General features: G+C 42.3%; 1 protein-coding gene across 12 annotated transcripts in view; it reads right to left on the bottom strand.

The window, feature by feature from the left end:
- Positions 1-20,905, bottom strand: part of LOC144601899 (inositol 1,4,5-trisphosphate-gated calcium channel ITPR1) — a 446,238-nt gene that overhangs the window by 364,090 nt on the left and 61,243 nt on the right. The gene's annotated exons all lie outside the window — the stretch shown is intronic.

Genomic DNA, 20,905 nt, shown 5'->3' with positions numbered 1-20,905 from the left:
TATAGGTGTGAAAGACACGAGTTGCAAATTTACCAGTAATCCCAACTACATGGAAAAATTAATTATACTACCAATAGCTTTGGAAGTGACCATTGGCATTTGATTTGCGACATCAAGCAAACCCTTTGCTGAACCTTATCCACCAACCAACAATGTGCATATCTAGAAGTGGCTGAATTGAAATGAAGAGCAGAAATGGTCATTATTTCCCCTTCCTCATTGGAAAAAGTAACAACTCCCAAATTATTTGGCAAAGCTAATTGCTGGATGTAGATGTTGAGTCACCATGGGATCTCTGGTAAACACAAATCTCAATGACATCATGGCTCTAATCCACTCTCGCTCCAATTTTTTTAATTTTTTTTTGTAGCATTTAACAATATAACTAAATTACATTTTCCCCCCTTAAAATTATGTCCCACTGTTGCATATGGCCAAACGGGCAGGAAAGTCAGAGTATCAAATAGAAACACTGACAGTCAGTCAATGGCCACTTCCATGGAGGATGGTTGCAATCGTTGGAGATCATGTATACCATTCCCAGCACATCACTGCAGGATTCAAAACACTCAAATGTTTATTTATCACATGCTTGTACTGGAGGTAATGGTTCTCGTACTCATGTACTCTTCCTCCTTCCCACCCCCCCTCCCCCCGATTGTAGCAGGAAGAGCTACCTTTGATAATATGAGCTGCTTCCTTGAGTCAGTGCTTCATGTAGACCTCTTCCATGGTGGAGAGGTTAGTAATCGTCATGGACAGGGCAATGTCCACCATTATCTGAAGCCCCCTTCATTTTTGGGTGTTCCAATTTTCAGGCTGTGATGCAACTAGTCAATATACCCACCAGCAGACACCAATACAAGTTTGATAGAGAATTTAGCATCACCCAGGAACGTGAAGCTGTTCACTCTCTCCACTACCGAAGCCAAGTACATAGTCCCTCGGCTTTCCCCTTTTTGCAGTCAACAATTAACTTCCTGGTCTCGTTGACATTGAGAGCAAGATTGTTATTCTGGCATCGATCAATTAGATTATCACTCACCCTCTTGCATTCTGGCTTCTTGCTACTGGATGGAGCCTCAAGACAGTGTGCGAACCCCAATCATCAGCTACGTATGATCAGAGACGAGACACTTGATCTCATTTTCATCGCCTCATCAAATGAAGTAACCATACAGCAAGATCTGGACAAAATGTTTACATTAATGCGAACTAAATCGCATTTCCAACAAGAGGGAAAGTAATCACACCTTCAGCATTCAATGGTAATACTAAATCCCCTACCATCAACATGCTTGGGTCACTGTGGACTATCGCATTGCAACGAGTTTGATTTCACCCCCCACAGCCGACATCTTTCCCCTCAACTTCAAGAATGTTACAGAATACTCACAATTTGTCTGGACGAGTCCAGATCTAACAACATTCAAAAAGGTGTAGGACATCCAGGACAAGCTGGATAGGTGTCCTAAGAACAACGCCAAACATTATTTCTTTCACCACCAGCAGCAGGTCTTTGAGGTAGTATGCACCATGTACAAAATGCACTGCAGTTCAACACTGAGTGCATTTAACCAACTCCAATAACACTTTCCAGACATAAGATTTCAACGACCAATGGACAAGGGCAGCAGATCTGCAGTTACTATTTCAAGCTGCATAGCACCTTCATTCACTGTGGATCATTATTCATCATCGCTGCTGGGTTTAAATCCTGGAACACCTGTCCAAACAGCATTGTTGGAGCCCCATTACCACAAGACCTACAGCAGCTCAAGGTGGCTCAGAGGGTTTCTTAAGGATAATTAGGAATGCATAATAAATGCTGACCTTGCAAATGAAACGCACGCCCTAAAAATGAATAAAAGCTCTTCTTCCAACAGACTTGAAATGAGTATAAAGGCTTTGTTTAAATAGGTCACTTGGTTTGTCATGAAGAACAGTGCTGATTAGAATAAAATCAGTTCACTTTGAATGGCAGAGGAGGGATGTAATAGGTCCCACAAGCAATTCAACCAAAATAAAATTATGAAACAGAATGATGAAGCAATAAATTTAGTGCAGAAAATGAATGTTTTGCTTAAGAGAAAGTGTCCAACCAGCCGTTAAGTGTGTGCACTTGACTATAATGAAAAAAATATCCTGATCCCATCCCCTGCACCATTCCCTGCATTGAGAGAGAAGTATATGGAGAGATCCAGGAGAATTCAGAGACAAAAAAAGGGCAAACATGATCAGCAAAAAACTCACTTGGTAAAATGTTGGGAGGCCCATAGAGAAACCACTCACCTATCCCCTCAGTTATGATAATGTTTTTTAGGGGAACAGAATTTAAAGGCTTTTTCCTCCAAAAGAGGTAACTTCAATTAATACAAAAATCTCAAACATAATTTTAACATGAAATGTCAATGTACATAACGTTTTAAATTGGGGATTAACATGTACAGCTAAAATGGCAGCAGTGGATGTTTATTTAGGCCTCTGCTACGTTCTCACTGCCACTGATCCCCTTCAAAAATATCCCCTTCCTATTGCCACCCTACTATTCCACTGTGCCCTGAAGAGACTGCATCTGGAAAACTGTGTACAAGCCTGGTCTCCCTACTTAAGGGAGGATACAATTGCAAAAGGAGTGCAGCAAATCCTCACTAGATTTAGTCCTGGGACTGTGTGTTCTCCTTCAAGGCTAAATAGACTGCACCCATACACTGCAAATTTTAGAAGAATGAGAAAGAATTTCTTTAGAGCATCCAAAATTCTGAAATGAAAAGAGATGTTTCCCTGAAGATAGACACAAAAAGCTGGAGGAACTGAGCGGGTCAAGCAACATCTATGGAGAAAAGGAATGGGTGACATTTCGGGTTGAGACCCTTCTTCAGACCGAGAGTCAGGGGAAAGGGAAACGAGAGATATAGAAGGTAAAGCTGACCAGGGAAATATCACGTGTAGAAAGGAACTGCAGATGCTGGTTTACACCAAACATAGACACAAAAGATAGAACAAATGAAAGCAAGATATGCAAAAAGCAACAACGGTGGGCTCCGCCGTTCCTTGATCATCATTGCTTTTCGCATATCTTTCAATCATTTGTTCTATTTCTTTTTTGTGTCTATCTTTGGTGTAAATCGGCATCTGCAGTTCCTTCCTACTAGAGATGTTTCTCTGGTCAGCTTATCCAGAAGTAGCAATAAGTCCCAAAATGAGAATTGAGATGAGAAACAAAAATCTGCATGCAGAGGGTAATAAATCTGTACAATTTTCTACCCAGCTGGCTGTGGAGGTTCAGACACCAAATATATTCAAGTGATCAATTATTCTTTAGAGATTAAGAGAATCGACAGATGCAGTGTTAGGGCTGAGATAAAAGACCAGCCCTGATGGATGGAGCAAGAGACTGAAGTTATAAAGGTTGGTGCCCAGAAGCAAGATTCACCATGAAAATGCAGATTTTTCTGATAAACTGAAAGGACATACTTTTCCTGTTTTTAAATAAAATCATCAAAGTCATGGCTAAACTATTCATTGACTTGGATTTAGAGGCCCCCTTAATCTATGACCAGAGAGCAGCATTCAGAACTGAGCAAGAAATAAAGTTCTCTGCTCATGTAGAGGAACATTTTTTAAATTGTTTTATCCAAATCAGAGCATTTGAACCAGCAAGTGCACTCCAAAATCATAAATACCCTAATCATTTACATCAGTGAACAGATTTTCAAGTACAACGTGATGTTTATACAAGCTACATTTCCTGCCAAAATTCCATCTCATCTTAAACAGCAACAGCTTAATTTTTTTTGTTTTAACACACAATTGCGGTTTATGATTTGGTCTTACAATGGTCTTACAATGAACAAAATTTACTTTTCTTCACAATCCTCCCCCAGTTTCTCACTTAATTTGTGACTGAAGATTGATGTATATGCAGATACAATCCATTTCACTAAAATTGCAAAAGAAAAAGATCCACATTAAGATATTCCAAAAAAACTAAATTACCTCTTCTACAGACAGTGCAGATTTGGTTCACCACGTTAAACACCTCGAGAGAGAGAGAGAGAGAGAGAGAGAGAGAGAGAGAGAGAGCTATAAAGAGATACAGCTAGAAAGTAGGCCTTTCAGCCCACCAAGTCTGCATCAACATCAACCGTCCATTTTTACAGAGTTGAGGAACTGCTATTGGTGAAAAGAAAACCAGATTCTGTATTTAAAAATACATAAAACAGATAACCCAGAAAATATGTGTAGATAGGAACTGCAGATGTTGGTTAATACCGAAGATAGATATAAAGTGCTGGAGTAACTCAGTAACTCCAGACTGAAGATGGGTCCCGACCCTAAACGTCACCCATCTTTTATCTCCAGAGATGCTGCCTGAGCCACCGAGTTACTCAACACTTTGCATCTAACCCAGATAATCAGACAGTTCTCTTGGGACTTTAGTGGTATTAGACTAGCAGACTTTGCAGAATGTTTAATATGATACTTATTCATAGTTGATTTTTTAATTTAAATGCTGCAAAATAAAAGTATGCATGTTACACGGTGGTATAATAAATGTCCTGCAAATCCAAAGTTTATTGGGAGTTGGGTTTCAGCTGCAAACAAAGCGACATTCCATCCTAGATATTCAAGTCTTTAACTCTAGCACGGGCCACACACCCCTCTTGCACTCTGTGACCCCAGCACTCACCTCAGACTAATGAGTGAGCCAGATAATCAGAGTTTTACGTTATGGAAATATCCTTTAGATACTATGGTTTCATATGAAACCATTTCCTTTATACATATTCTGAAGTCCAATAACCAAAGGTTAGAGGGTTTCAACCCATCTCTAAACCAGATTTTCTCTCGTCAGCCCAAGGATGTAACAAATTTTAGCGAATAGCCTTCTGGTCCAATGCTGCAGGAAGGAGCTGCATTACACATGAGATCAGAGATTGTTTTAAGCATTGGGGAAATCAGAGTAAAGTTCAATGACATGATGATTGGTTAACCACATTAGTATAACTACTGTTCAGTGCTGTTCTCCACACGAACTAAGACGGAAAATATACTTCTAAATTAGGGAGGTGCATAATGAATGAGAATAGCCCACAGCCATGCCAGCGATCGCAAAGCCTGGTCTTCCAAGCTCTGTGTAGGAAGGAACTGCAGATGCTAGTTTAAACCAAAAATAGACACAAAAAGCTGGAGTAACACAGCTGGACAGGCAACATCTCTGGAGAGAAGGAATGGGTCTCGACCAAGCTCTCTTCCAAGCTCGGTACTATGTGATCTGCTTGCCCTCATGGTAACAGCACATGATAAAACAGACAAAATGTTTTAAACCAAGCTTAGCTGTTGGGAAGGATGGAGCTTTTAATCACATCTACAGCTCTAAGCCAACAAAGAACCTCCTCTCCAGATCTTGGCAGATCCCAGCTCATATTGTTCGCTATCCAAGAATCTTCCTGTTTACAAATCTTAAAGGAAATGGACAGACGATGTTTCAGTTTGGGACCCTTCTTCAGATTCACTGAAACAAAACACTAAATATGTCCAAAGGCAAAGATTGGGGGAACCTTTCACAACCTCAAGATGTCCTGAAGTACTCCACAGGCAATGGAGAAATTTGTAAATTTTGGCAACTGAATAGTAGGAATGAGATGACAATGCATGCAAAAGAACGTTCTACAAATGGCAACACTAATAATAATGTCCAGATAATCATTAGTCAAAGGAAGAAAAAATCTTGGCCAATTCAAGTAAATTTTTTAGCCTTCAAAAAGGTGTTATTGGATCCTTTAGGTCCACTGGAGAAGACAGGAAGAACCTCTGTCCAGACAGAAGACAACACCTTGGACAGCCGAAACTTGCATGCAGAGGTCTCTAGTGTCAACAAGCTCCTGACTCAGAGGCAAGGGAGCTACTATACGAGTCCGAACTAATTCATTTCTTTACAGCATGACAGCTTGAAAGTCCTTCATGGGATGCAAAGCAGATTGTGACATAGTAAGGAGATTGTGAAATATTCTACAGAAAAGCACGTTTTTTTTCTTGCATTCCAAAATGCCTTTCAGGACAATTGTCTTTGAAGGTTAAGGAAAGAACAAGCTATGAGTAAATCTCTCATGTTTGATAATTAATCTGAACGGAGAACTCCTGTAAACAATATCTTATCAGCACAAAGATATAGTTGGATCTTGTGAGTGAGCTCAGGCTGCAAAAAAAGTCTAACACTGGCATATAACCTGAAAGTGCACAAGGGAGGGATACAGTAAAACATTGCACCCAGTTTTGGGAGCTTTATTTTCCTAACCAAGACCATTGATAATGCAAATAAGAGTTTTTGGGAAGCAATTAGGCGGACTTTTTTCACAAAGTACCGTTAGTAGCAAACACCCAGAGATGTTGCAGAGACTCAGTTACTTGATCTAAAGATCCATTTTAAAATCCTCTTTTTCATCAATACACAAATATTTTCATGGTAACATGCAATACACCCCATCAGTGACCCCACACCATGTGATATCATCATGGATCAATGTGCAGATCAAGAGGTAGCATCTATTTTTTTTAAGTTCAATACCTTCCTTAAATGCTGATGAAAGGAATAATGACAGGAATAAAGGTGAAGACTATTTTCTAAATGGGGCGAGAATCCAGAAATCAGAGGTGCAAAGGGATTTAGGAGTGCAGGTGCAGGATTACCAAAAGGTTAATCTGCATGTCGAATCGGTAGTAAAGAAAGTAAACTCAATGTTAGCATTTATTTCAAGAGGGCTTGTATACAAAAACAGGGATGTGATGTTGAAGCTCCAAAAGGCGCTGGTAAGGCCGCATTTGGAATATTGTGAGCAATTTTAGGCACCATATCTGAGGAAGGATGTGCTAGCTCTGGAGAGTCCAGAGGAAGTTTACAAGAATGATCCCAGGAATGAGTATGTTAACCTATGATGTCAGCACTGGCCCTGTCTCACTGGAGCTTAGAAGATTGAGGGGGGACCTCATTAAAACATACAGAATAGTGAAGAGCTTGGATAGCGTGGATGTGACGAAGATGTTTCCACCTAGTGGGAGGGTCAAGGACCAGAGGTCATAGCCACAGAAGTAAAGGACGTTCTTTTAGGAAGGAGATGAGGAGAAATTTCTTTAATCAGAGGATGGTGAATCTGTGGAATTCTGCCACAGAAGGCTATGGATATTTTTAAGGCAGAGATAGATAGGTACTTGATTAGAACAGTTGTCAGAGGTTTTGGGGAGAAGGCAGGCGAATGGGGTTAGGAGGGATAGATCAGCAATGATTGAATGACAGAGTAGACTTGATGGGCCGAATGGCCTAATTATTCCTTATGACCTTATGAAAGACACATGTATGAGATAAAATGTGGCTGCATTCACCAGTGAGAGCTCTGCACCATTATAACATTTTCCATCATAAACAATGGTCCCTTAATCTCCCCTTCAGTTAAATTGGCATTGTTCTTATGATAACAACAGGATTCTGAGAAGGATTAGAGAGTGGTGCTGACAGACAATGTGGGTCTTCGTGCTGCATTGTTGACTGCAGAAACTTGTACAAGCCACGTTAGATTCTTCTGCCAATTCTCGAGGTCTGTCATCAAATGGAACAGTCGCACAAAGACTTCAGTATTTATACAAATTAAGATTAATACACGACTCCTCAATAGCACTCAACTCAAGTCTGTGGCAAGAGGGTCAATGAACAGAAATGAAAATTGAAGTATTTCAGGGTCGTGTCAGTTGAAACAAGAAAGCAAAGTAAAAAAATTAGGTTTGCCCATTATGTCATTTTGAGGGGCACAGTAAATTGCTCAGAGGCTGTTCTCCCCACCCCACGCCCTGAAAAGTCCAGTTACTGCTGCAATGCAAGAAATACTGCCACTTATTTATGAGAACCAGTTCTAGCAAACTGTAGCACGAGAAAGATTGGTTGAGGACTATATCGTCTTCAGCATCCCACGCAACTCTTGCCACTCTTCCAAATTTTGTCAAGCAGCTTCCATTTTTAAGACTCATCTGTAAAATGGCATCTGTTACCATGCAATGCTCCCTTGCTAAAGGCACAAGAGTGAAAGTCTAGATTTTTGAGCTACAGAATAGCCAAATCTGCCCCCCCCCCCCCCAAAGAAACTCGCCAGCAAATGCAAAGATCCTCCCAATGGAACACATTCATCTATGGCTAAAGGTCAAAATAAATATTCCATACTTGGAAGATAATGCGACCATTGACTACATACACAAGCAACATTACTGCTTTCCTTTAACAAATTATGCTTTCAAAAGTATTTAGGAGGATATTCATGAGGAGTACGGAGGAGGTCATACAGAAAGCAAAAACTACAAATGCTCAAGATCCAATATAAAAACAGCAAGCGTTGGGCAAAAAGAAAACAAAGCAGACAACGTCCATGAAAAGCAAAAGTTACAGGTTGGTGATATAAACACCATTTATCTCTGCCCGTTACTGGACATTTCCAATATTTGTTGTTTTAATTTGAATTTCCTGCATCTGCAGTTTATTTTGTATTTAATATTTTTTACTGTTGAATGCATGGTTATTTCTCTTCCAGGCATCACCTGATGGAGTTCCATCCCTTCGCTGAACAGGATTTCTGTTCACCTCTTACCTTGTTCAACCTCAAATGGTTTCTGCTTCCTTTCTTGTTTTTGAAAGAAGGATAAAGATACTCTCAGTTTTGTTGGTCTCTCATCGTAAGTGGAATTTCAGAAAGCAAAAGTGCATAGTTCTACTTTGAATCAATGGCTGGCTGTGTGGATTTAACAAAAGTTTTAGTCCATGAAAATGTAAACATTCAATTTCCCCCAAACATGCATTAACGTGGAATAAGGTGCGTTTTAAAATGTCAACCAGGTTCATGCTCAAGACCAGTAAATGCAGAGGCCCTTTGATAACAACGCAGATAATCAATGATAAAAGGCAATGTTTCATGGCTTTGACTTTGAATCCATAATCTTTAAGAACACAAATTAAACTGAAGTTTCAAAGAGCATCAAGTTCCTCCAAGATAGCATCCTCTCACACTTAACAAAAGCATGAAATGGCACATATTAGTGGCAAAGAAGGAGAAAACATTGACTTTATAAAATGGAGAACTGCTTAAGAGGTTAATTATCTGAGTTTCACTGGTCATCCATCTAACTGTCAATGAACAGCGAGTGTTTATCCTCAAACCTTTGTCAATTACTCCACCCATCTGGAATCGGTCCCCATCACGTGCATATCCCGATGACTTGTCAGGCTTTGCCCACTCCCACATCTAATTATTCACAAAATGCTGGAGTAACTCAGCAGGTCAGGCAGCATCTCGGGAGAGAAGGAATGGGTGACGTTTCGGGTCGAGACCCTTCTTCAGACTGATGTCGGGGGTGGGACAAAGGAAGGATATAGGTGGAGACAGGAAGATAGAGGGAGATCTGGGAAGGAGGAGGGGAAGGGAGGGACAGAGGAGCTATCTGAAGTTGGAGAAGTCGACGTTCATACCACCGGGCCGCAAACTGCCCAGGCGAAATATGAGGTGCTGCTCCTCCAATTTCCGGCGGGCCTCACTATGGCACTGGAGGAGGCCCATGACAGAGAGGTCAGACTGGGAATGGGAGGGGGAGTTAAAGTGCTGGGCCACCGGGAGATCAGTTGCGTTAATGCGGACCGAGCGCAGGTGTTCAGCGAAGCGATCGCCGAGCCTGCGCTTGGTTTCGCCGATATAGATAAGTTGACATCTAGAGCAGCGGATGCAGTAGATGAGGTTGGAGGAGGTGCAGGTGAACCTCTGTCTCACCTGGAAAGACTGTTTGAGTCCTTTGATGGAGTTGATGGGGGAGGTAAAGGGACAGGTGTTGCATCTCGTGCGGTTGCAAGGGAAAATGCCCGGGGTTAGGGTGGTTTGGGTAGGAAGGGACGAGTGGACCAGGGAGTTGCGGAGGGAACGGTCTCTGCGGAATGCAGAGAGGGGAGGGGATGGGAAGATATGGCCAGTGGTGGGGTCCTGTTGTAGGTGACGGAAATGTTGGTGGATGATATGTTGGATCCGCTGGCTGGTGGGGTGGAAGGTGAGTACGAGGGGGATCCTGTCCTTGTTGCGAGTGGGGGGATGGGGAGCAAGAGCGGAGCTGCGGGATGTAGAAGAGACCCTAGTGAGAGCCTCATCTATAATGGAGGAGGGGAAGCCCCGTTTTCTGAAAAACGAGGACATCTCGGAAGCCCTAGTCTGAAACACCTCATCCCGGGCGCAGATGCGGCGTAGACGGAGGAATTGGGAGTAGGGAATAGACTTTTTGCAGGGGACCGGGTGGGAAGAAGTGTAGTCCAGATAGCTGTGCGAGTCGGTGGGCTTGTAATAAATGTCCGTCACTAGTTTTTCTCCTGTGATGGAGATGGTGAGGTCCAGAAACGGGAAGGAGATGTCAGAGATAGTCCAGGTATATTTAAGGGCAGGATGGAAATTGGAGGTGAAGTGTATGAAGTCAGTGAGTTCTGCATGGGTGCAAGAGGTAGCACCAATGCAGTCGTCGATGTAGCGGAGGTAGAGTTCGGGGATGGGGCCAGTGTACGTCTGGAACAGGGATTGTTCGACGTACCCGACAAAGAGGCAGGCGTAGCTAGGGCCCATGCGAGTGCCCATAGCTACGCCTCTGGTTTGGAGGAAGTGGGAGGAGTCAAAGGAGAAGTTGTCCCCTCTGCTCCAGTCAGTACACAAAACATCAACTCCTCTGCTCCAGTCAGTGCCCAAAACATCGCCTGCCCATTCCGTCCCCAGATGCCGTCCGACCCAACGACTTCCGCCAGCACTTAGTGTTTTGCTCACAATTCCATCATCTGCAGTCTCATGTCTTTGAGAGCTTACCCTCTATTCTTTCAAAATAGAATCCCAATCAAGTGCCTTTGATAAAAACGAATGCACTGAATGCATGCTAAATTCATTACCCTGGCAACCAACTGGTAGAACACCAAATGAGAGCAAGACGACTTGTCACCCTACTGTGATGACAGCGTAAAGATTTGGAACAATTAATTACAGCAAGGAGTTGGATCAGCTAATAATCAAATATTCCTTTTCAAGGAGCAAGACCCGTAGAATTTCAAAATTCCTTTCAAGGACCAAACACGGTGCTAATTGATTGCAGAATAACGATCCTGTGGAGTTGCAAAAGCTGTAATTATAGAAAATCTCTGAAGCCAATTGTTCAAGATGTTAATGAACACCAATAACACCCACAGACTGAATTGCAGCCTTTACCTCTCTGCACAGCATGCCATTTAATGCACGATATATTCGAACAATAGCAATATGCATCATGCTCCTGAAGTAGACCACCAGGATTCCACAATAGCGTTTAGAATTGGAAACCATGAAACATCCAAACCAGTGACACAAAGTTGGATACATTAAAGCAGCCACTCAAGTGGTCAATGAACCATTGAATTGTGTTACAATAAATATTAACTGAAGTTGTGGCTGTTTTTTTTCCATTAAAATGTTAACTTGGATAACATCATTGGAATCTTGATAAGTCACCTGTCATTTAAAACAAACACCAAATTAGTCAATTTGCTGAAAGTATTCATGGTGAGCCATGATTCAGACAATGATCCAAGCACTCAGTTGCTTTTTTTTTTTTAAAGCAATTATTTTTTACCTTGTGTATAATTTATTTTCCAAGAAAAGGATGCTGTTCCTTAACAATGTTAGGGCTGTATTGTGTGCCAACTTCACTGAATTTCTGATGAGCAAAGCATATTATTCAAGATTGGAAGGAGAGAGGGAGACATCATGTTGAATTCCACTCTGGGTGTTATATGACTTCTACATTCACAGGAACCCGAATTAAATAGGCTCAAAAGTGCAACTCTGGGTCCATCACTGCTTATTTATCGACAAAGGATCTCAAATATTACCGTGTCAGAAGGAACTGCACAGGAAGGATATTCTTGCTATGGAGGGCGTGCAGCGTAGGTTCACTAGGTTAATTCCCGGAATGGCGGGACTGTCGTATGTTGAAAGGCTGGAGCGATTGGGCTTGTATACACTGGAATTTAGAAGGATGAGGGGGGATCTTATTGAAACATATAAGATAATTAGGGGATTGGACACATTAGAGGCAGGAAACATGTTCCCAATGTTGGGGGAGTCCAGAACAAGGGGCCACAGTTTAAGAATAAGGGGTAGGCCATTTAGAACGGAGATGAGGAAGAACTTTTTCAGTCAGAGAGTGGTGAAGGTGTGGAATTCTCTGCCTCAGAAGGCAGTGGAGGCCAGTTCGTTGGATGCTTTCAAGAGAGAGCTGGATAGAGCTCTTAAGGATAGCGGAGTGAGGGGGTATGGGGAGAAGGCAGGAACGGGGTACTGATTGAGAGTGATCAGCCATGATCGCATTGAATGGCGGTGCTGGCTCGAAGGGTTGAATGGCCTACTCCTGCACCTATTGTCTATTGTCTATTGTCTAAACTGAAGATAGACACAAAATGCTAGAGTAACTCAGCGGGACAGGCAGTATCTCTGGAGAGAAGGAATGGATGACGTTTCGGGTCGAGACTGAAGAAAGGCTTCTTCAGTCTGAAGAAGGGTCTCAACCCAAAATGTCACTCGTTCCTTCTCTCAAGAGATGCTGCCTGTCTAGCTGAGTTTCTCCAGCATTTTGTCTATCTCAAACAGTACTTCTTTCCACAATTACTACATCAGCACAAGCAAGGCAGTTTTAATGTAAACTTGCTCCACAAGTCATTGTGAAACAAACTGAAATTTAATGCCAGTCAAAGAGTGAGAGGTGTTTGCAACTGATGCTTGGTTAATTGTTAAAAGATAACAGGAATATGATTTGACAAGTTGTGACATTGTTAAGGGGTAGTGATTGAAAGTAGTAGGTAGGCTGAAGTTAAACGTTAGCCATGATCTCATTTAGTAACAGGACAGGTTTGAATGGCCAAATCGCCCAAATCTTTTCCTTTGTTGTCACTTGTGCATCTCTTCTATATTGTCCCATTTATGTGCATGTAAAGTGGGAAATATAATGAGAAACGAATGCAACAGTAAAAGACTGCAAGGTATGACCTAGCAGGCTGAAGTTGCCTTGCATACAGGAGTCAGAAAACTGTAACGTCCAGGTTCAGGGACAGTTTCTTCCCCACAGCCATTAGGCTATTAAACAGCACAAACTGAAGCAAAGCCGAAGAGACAGGCAGAGGCATGGTAGTAGGGAACTCCATAGTGAGAGGTACAGATAGGGGTTTCTGCGGCAACAGGGGGGATTCAAGGATGGTGTGTTGCCTTCATGGTGCCAGGGTCCAGGACGTCACAGACCGATTGCAGAGCATCCTTAAGGTGAGCAGCCGGAAGTGATAGAGCATGTCGGCACAAATGACCAGGAAGAAGAGGAAAGAGATTCTGCAACGTGACATTAGAGAGGGAGATATGGGACCTGAATGTGTGGCTGAGGAGCAGGTGCAGGGGGCAGGGATTTAGATTCTTAGACCACTGGGATCTGTTTTGGGGTAAGGGTGAATTGTACAAAAGGGACGGGGTTGCACCTCAACAGGCGGGGGACCAGCATTCTGGCAGGCAGGTTTGCCACTGCTACACGGGTGGATTTACACTAAATAGTGTGGGGGGGGGGGGGGAAGAGACAAATTGGAAAGACAATGTTGGAGTTAAAGGGAAAGAGAGTATAGGAAAAGTTAAGACACCAGAATTAACGAGACAGAAAGCTCAGGGTTATAGGAGAGTATGGCCAAGTGAAATAGGAATTGATGTGAAAGGTAAGGTGAGTAATGGATTAAAAGTATTACATCTGAATGCAAAGTATAAGAAGTAATGTGGATGAGCTCGAGGCTCAGTTAGAGATTGGTAGGTATGACATTGTGGGGATTACAGAGACATGGCTGCAGGAGAATATCATCCCTGGGAACAAAGGTTATGCCACTGTAGTTATGGGAGAGTTCATTATGCAGGTAGACTGGGAAAATCAGGTTGGTTCTGGACCCCAAAAAAGGGAGTTTGTAGAGTGCCTCCAAGATGGATTCTTAGAGCAGCTTGTACTGGAGCCTACCAGAGAGAAGGGAATTCTGGATTTAGTGTTGTCCAATGAACCACATTTAAGAAGGGAACTCAAGGTAAAAGAATCACTTGGACGTAGTGACCATAGTATGATAAGTTTTAATCTGCAATTTGAGAGGGAGAAGGTTAAATCAGAAGTGTCAGTGTCGCAGTTGAACAAAGGGGACTACGAAGGCATGAGAGAGGAGCTGGCCAAGGTCGACTGGAAAAGGATCCTAGCAGTGGAACAGCAATGGCAGGAATTTCTGGGCATAATCCAGAAGATGCAGGATCATTTCATTCCAAAGAGGAAAAAAAGATTCTAAGGGGTGTAAGAGGAAACCGTGGCGGGCAAGGGAAGTTAGGGATGGAATAAAACTAAAAGAAAAGGTGTATAACATAGCACAGAGTTGCAGGAAGCCAGAGGATTGGGAAACTTTCACAGGATAACAGAAGTTAACAATACGGGCAATACGGGTGAAAACATGAAGTACGAGGGGAAGCTGGCCAAGAATATAAAGGATAGCAAAAGCTTCATGTATTTTAAGAGAAAAAGATTAGTAAAGACAAATTTGGGTCCCTTGAAGGCAGAAACAGGTGAATTATTAAGGGGAACAAGGAAATGACAGACGGGTTCAACAGGTACTTTGGTTCTGTCTTCACGAAGGAAGACATAAACAATCTCCCAGATGTACTAGAGCACCTAGGGAGACAGAGGAACTGAAAGAAATTTGCATTAGACAATAAATAGTATTGGGTAGACTGATGGGATTGAAAGCTGATAAATCCCCAGAGCCTGATGGTCTGCATCCCAGGGTACTCAAGGAGGTGGCTTGAGAAATTGTGGACGCAATGGTGATCATTTTCCAATGTTCTATAGATTCAGGATCAGTTCCTGTGGATTAGAGGGTAGCTAATGTTATCCCACTTTTCAAGAAAGGAGCGAGAGAGATAACGGGGAATTATAGACCAGTTAACCCGACATCGGTGGTGGGGAAGATGCTGGAGTCAATTATTAAAGAAGTAATAACGGTGCATTTGGATAGCAGTAAAATGATTGGTCCAAGTCAGCATGGATTTATAAAGGGGAAATCATGCTTGACTAATCTTCTGGAATTTTTTGAGGATGTGACAAGTAAAACGGATGAAGGAGAGCCAGTGGATGCAGTGTATCTGGACTTTCAGAAAGACTTTGATTAGGTCCAACACAGGAGATTAGTGAGCAAAATTAGAGCACAAGGTATTGGGGGTAGGGTATTGATATGGATAGAAAATTGATTAGAGACAGGAAAAAAAAGAGTACAAATAAACAGCTCCCTGTCAGAATGGCAGGCAGTGGCGACTGGAGTACCGCAAGGCTCGGTACTGGGGCCGCAACTATCTACTGATTGTGGATGATCAGCCATGATCACAATGAATGGTGGTGCTGGCTCTAAAGGCCAAATGGCCTCCTCCTGCACCTATTTTCAATGTTTCTATGTTAACCTTAAATAAGCTCTGAACTACACAGACTATCATTATTATAATTGCATTATTGTTTGTTTCTTATGTATACGTATGCATGTGTGTATAAATATATATGATCTGTATATATACACTGAACTTTTTTTCTCATTTATTATATTGTTTACAGTGTATATGTTTACATATTCTGTTGTGCTGCTGCAAGTAAGAATTTCATTGTCCTATCTGGGGCAAATGGCAATAAAACACTCTTGATTTAAACCTTACCAGCACCTGAAAACTCCTACATTAAGGTAGAGAGGGAGAGAGAGGGAGAGTCTAACAATATAAAACTGAACAAATTCCAGTAGATAGAACACACTGCTTTAAAGGGAGACCACAGAATGATAGCTAGACCAGTATTTGCTTGTTTTTGTTCTGCAGGGGGGCAGTAAATGAGGGAGGAAGAGCCTTGAAGAGCTACTAAAAATCAAAAGGTTTTCAGCTCTAAACCACACCAATGTGGTTATTGCACCTGTTAATGACAGATTCTATTTATAACATACTCATTTTCAATGTAAATGTATGTTCACCTTCTGACAGTCCATCAAAAAGATCAGTAACAGTTTTCTCTTTACTCATTCCTGATATAGACGTACCAAAAGAAGCAACACATTCTTTTCACACACTAACCTCCAGAACTAACCAAGCCACTTGCCATCCCACCAAGCCCATCTTCAAGACACCTCCTTCTCCAACCCATGTCTTTGCAACACAAACAAAACAAGCAGTTCAGCTCAAATTATATACTGAGTCAAGTGGAGACAGTGGCAAATATTTAACAGAATCTGAAACTGGTATTATATCATTGGTCTGAAAGCACAGCTACTACCAAGAGAACTACTTTGATTACATTTGACTGAAGCTTTTTGTTTTTAAAAAATCAGATTAAAAATAATACACCAACTACAAAGAAAGTTAGACCATGAAGACCTTATCTTCATCGGGCTCAAAAGGGTTACATTTCCAGGAAGCATCAGACTGGTGTGTTTTAGTTAATAACTAGACCAAGTGGACCCATTGGGCCAATTCCTCGTAGAGGGGGGCAGGGAAGGGGAGAGGGTGCCACTCACCTCGACCCTGTGGCGCCAGCGCTGCAGCCAGAATGAGCCGTGGACTCAAAGCCTTTCCTGTATTGGTCAAACACCCTCACCCCTACTCAATACCCCTTATCCCTCCTCCTCCCCCCACTCCATCCCCCCTACCCCACTTCCCCCTCCTCTCCCCCCAACCCCCACTCCCCTACCCCTCACCCCCTCCTCACCCATCCCTCAACCCAGGCATCAGTTAGACCTCCCACATCACCCTCCCCTGCAAGAGATTAATATATATTGAAAGAGATACGGGCGGCACGGACTTGGAGGGCCGAAAAGGCCTGTTTCCGGCTGTATATATATGATATGATATGATATATGGCCCACTCCAATACCCCACCCTTCCCCCACTCACCCCTTCCCCCCTCACCTCTCCATCCCCCTCACCCACTCCCCCTCCCCTCCCAACTCCCCCCCACTCCCCTCCCCCCACCCCATTTCCCCCTACCCCCCACTCCAATCCCCCTCCACACCCCCCTCCCCATTCCCCACCTCCCCCTCCCCCTCCACCACCCCCCCCCCCACTACCCCTACCCCTCCACTCCATAAGCCACAATATCACGTGTGCATGGACAGCTCTGGTTTGGTGCCATGGGCTGTCCTGCAGTTGCACATACTTCCAGCAGAAGCCGTAGACAAGATGTACCTCAGCAGTTCTCACACAAGGGATGAGGGTCTACTGAAAGTTTTCAATAAGAAAATTGAGATATTTTATTGTGCAAGGGGATCAAAGATGAATAAACAAAGCTGCATCCATCATCTGTAGAAGTGGTTGATCACACTTGAGTGGTCCGCTCCTTACCCAAAAGAACAAATTAGTCAGTGAGCCACCTCGAATCAGACAGGCACTCTACCTTCCATTTGTCACTCTGCCCCTATACTTCACAGACAATAGAATCATTTATTCAGCTCTTGTAGATGAGGACCAACGTTTTACCATGTGTGAATGGACCCTTGGCCATGTGATCACATGCAGAAGTCCATGAGAGCTGAAAATTCAGGTGCTGATGTACCAGAGATCCTGCTCTGCCACTGGACTCACCTAGGCTAGACAGCAGAGCACAATGTGCCAAGGAGGGAGACCAGATTTACTATATACCAGCTCCTTCTCATTTAAACCAGGCTGATGGCATTACAACTTTCCCCACTCATCTGTATCTCGTCTCTCACCCGCTAAGATAGTGATGATCGAGTTGGGTTTTTTCGGAGGGGGCGAAGTTAGATACCTCTAGTTTCCCTCTTCATGACTCTCAGTCTGAAGAAGGGTACCTAAACATCACCTACTCTTTTTCTCCAGAGATGCTGCCTAACCCGCTGAGTTACCCCAGCATATTGCGTCTAAGATAGTGACGGTGACTGGTTTAAATAATATTTAGTATCATTTTAGTATGTTTTTTTATTACATTTTTCATTTATGAAATTTAAAGATGACCAACTTAAATGCTTTCAACTGGAAACATTTAAAAACAGTTCCAAAGGAACTGTTAACTCAGCTGTCAAAGATTATCAGGTACATCAGGATTTGATAGCAGAGGCTGGCATGAAGCCTACCATCATCGTGTGCTGCTCTCAGATTAAAAAACGAGGGCTGGCTGATCTCCATTGCAAGCAGTTTCAAGGAAACAGACAGGCACTGTGGATGGTGTGGACAAATAGCAACAGGGGAGATTCAGACCGTCAATGTTAGCTGTCCATTTAGTATCCTGCATACCCAATTTAGTTCACTGACAAAATGAGCCACAAGCAAAATTGACCGACCATTGCCATGATGATTATTGGATTATGACACAGGAGAATCAATTGGCCCCAGCAGTCAGTATGGAGGAGAGGAGGCAAAAGACACTGGTGAAGGAAGTGGCAAGCACCCGGCAAACAGCCAGCCAAAGCAATTTAGAATTGTGGAGTATTAGTAAAACTGCAGCAGAGACAAAGAATACCAGGTGGAAAGTAGGTGGGGTTTTTTTAAACTTGAATTATGCTTTGTACCTGGAATGCCTGCACCATCCAGGAATGTAGCAGATTACACATTTTTAATTGGTCTGATCAAAACAAGGGAAGAAATGGGAAATCAAAGAGCACAAGGTTTATTTTACCCCTATAATAGCTTAAAAATAAATGGGCTAGTTTCAAATTTGTAAACTTTTTCAGTTACTGAATTTCTAAAAATAATGATGCACGAACCCATCTGTCAATTCCCCACCCTCCAGCACAATGAAGAGCCGCCAAGGACAGCATACACACAGGAACACTACTAATCAAGTCACGTACTATCCTGACAATGAAATAGAGTCATTATGTCCTCATTGCCGTCGGGTGAAAATCTTGAAGCTTCCAACACAACACAGCCTGCAGCAGCTCAGGAAGAAGTTCAGCACACTTCTCCTCAGGGGAAGATGGGGAATGAGGTCTGAGCTCATAGTAGTGGCTCCTTCAAGGTTTTTCAGCTATACTAAGAATAAAATGGTTTCAAATTTGGACCGATGGTTGCTCTTTGGATCTGTAATTCAGTGAATCAGCAAGCAGAAATTAGCTATTTAACCAATGAGAAAGGTGCAATATTTGTTAAATCAAGTGCAAGACAAAAATTATAACTATAGTCATTTAGTTTTTAGAGCTTAGTTTAGTGATCCAGTTGGCCCACTGAGTCCATGCCAACCAGCAATCCCCATACATTGTGGGCCAAAAGGCCTGTTGTTGTGTTGCAATGTTCATTGTTCCCTGTCCTCACATCTTTATCAATGGTAAAAACAGAGGCGACATAGTCAGAGGATTCCGGCTATCTCCTGCAGCTCCAACCAGAGATGTTCACTTTGAACTTTGAGGGGGCCCGATTCTCTTCCCAATTATTCTTTTTCCCTTCCCTACACTCCCATGAAGCCTTTGCATCATTCTCAGTGCTCAATGCACGTAGCTTGCTATCAGCAGCAAATCTGAATATATTACACTTTAATTTATTCACAAAATGCTGGAGTAACTCAGCAGGTCAGGCAGCATCTCGGGAGAGAAGGAATGAGTGACGTCACCCATTCCTTCTCTCCCGAGATGCTGCCTGACCTGCTGAGTTACTCCAGCATTTTGTGAATAAATCGATTTGTACCAGCATCTGCAGTTATTTTCTTATATTACACTTTATTTGCTTGTCCTAATCATTGCTCTAGATTGTGAAATCTGAGCCACAGCAGCAATACCAAGCATCACAGCTTTTCAACCAGAAAATGATCAGTATATTGTCCTATTTTCTGAGAACTAACTAATCATCAATACATTGCTACCAATACCCTGAGCTGTAGGTCTGTTGTATGATCCTATGTACCACCTTAAAGTTATCTGAAAGTCCAAATACACGTAATCCAGTTTGTCTCTTTGGACTGGTGACAACTTCAAAAAATATTAAATTTCTTAAACATGACTCACTTTCATAAATATATTGGCTCTGACCAATCCTATAAGTTTTCAACTTTACTACTTACCACTTAAAAATAAAAACAAGCATTTTCCCTACTACTGACATCTGACTAAAAGGTCTATACTTTCATAATTTCTCTCTTCCCATCTCTTTTAAATAGCGCAGTTACATTTGCACTTCTAATCTTCAGGAATTGTTTGAGAGAGATGGAGGAATTTCATAAAAAGTCAACAGCATCCTCCTTTAAGATCTTAGAATGCAGCTCATCACATCGTGGGGATTTGGTGCCTCTCAGTCGATTAATGTTGCCAACACAAGTCTTCTCATAATTCCTTTAAATCCTTCATTCAATTCCTGTATCTATTGCCATTTCTAGAAGGTTTTTTCTGCGTCATCTTCCACAAAGTCATACAAAATATTTGTTCAGTTTATCATTCCCCAATAATTTCTCCTGTCGTAAAATGCAAGAAATCCACATTAAAATGTGCTAATCAGTTCCTTATTTTGTATCTACAGAAACTCTTTCAATGTTTCGGTGTTTTATTGAATTCTGATTTTTTTCTCGATCCTTGAATTAACTGCTTTGTTTTTGGTAACATTACGAAATCAAAAGGAAAAGCCTTACAATGTCTTCAATATTTTTGATAGGCATAGCTGAACCACCTTTCCTGTTATTTTTGCTCACTCCAAAAATGGATAGGCATTCATTATATAAAATACCAATTGCAGGTTCACTGTCAAGCTTACAACAGATTCCTAGCCTTCTATAACAAGCTCATGCCTTTGTAATTTATTTTATTCAAAGATTTCCCCCCTCCCCTTCCCCTTCCCCACCCCCTGATTCCCTT

Source organism: Rhinoraja longicauda, chromosome 17, assembly GCF_053455715.1.
Source record: "Rhinoraja longicauda isolate Sanriku21f chromosome 17, sRhiLon1.1, whole genome shotgun sequence".
In the NCBI taxonomy this organism is placed as follows: domain Eukaryota; kingdom Metazoa; phylum Chordata; class Chondrichthyes; order Rajiformes; family Arhynchobatidae; genus Rhinoraja; species Rhinoraja longicauda.
This window is presented reverse-complemented; position numbering and strand designations above follow the sequence as displayed.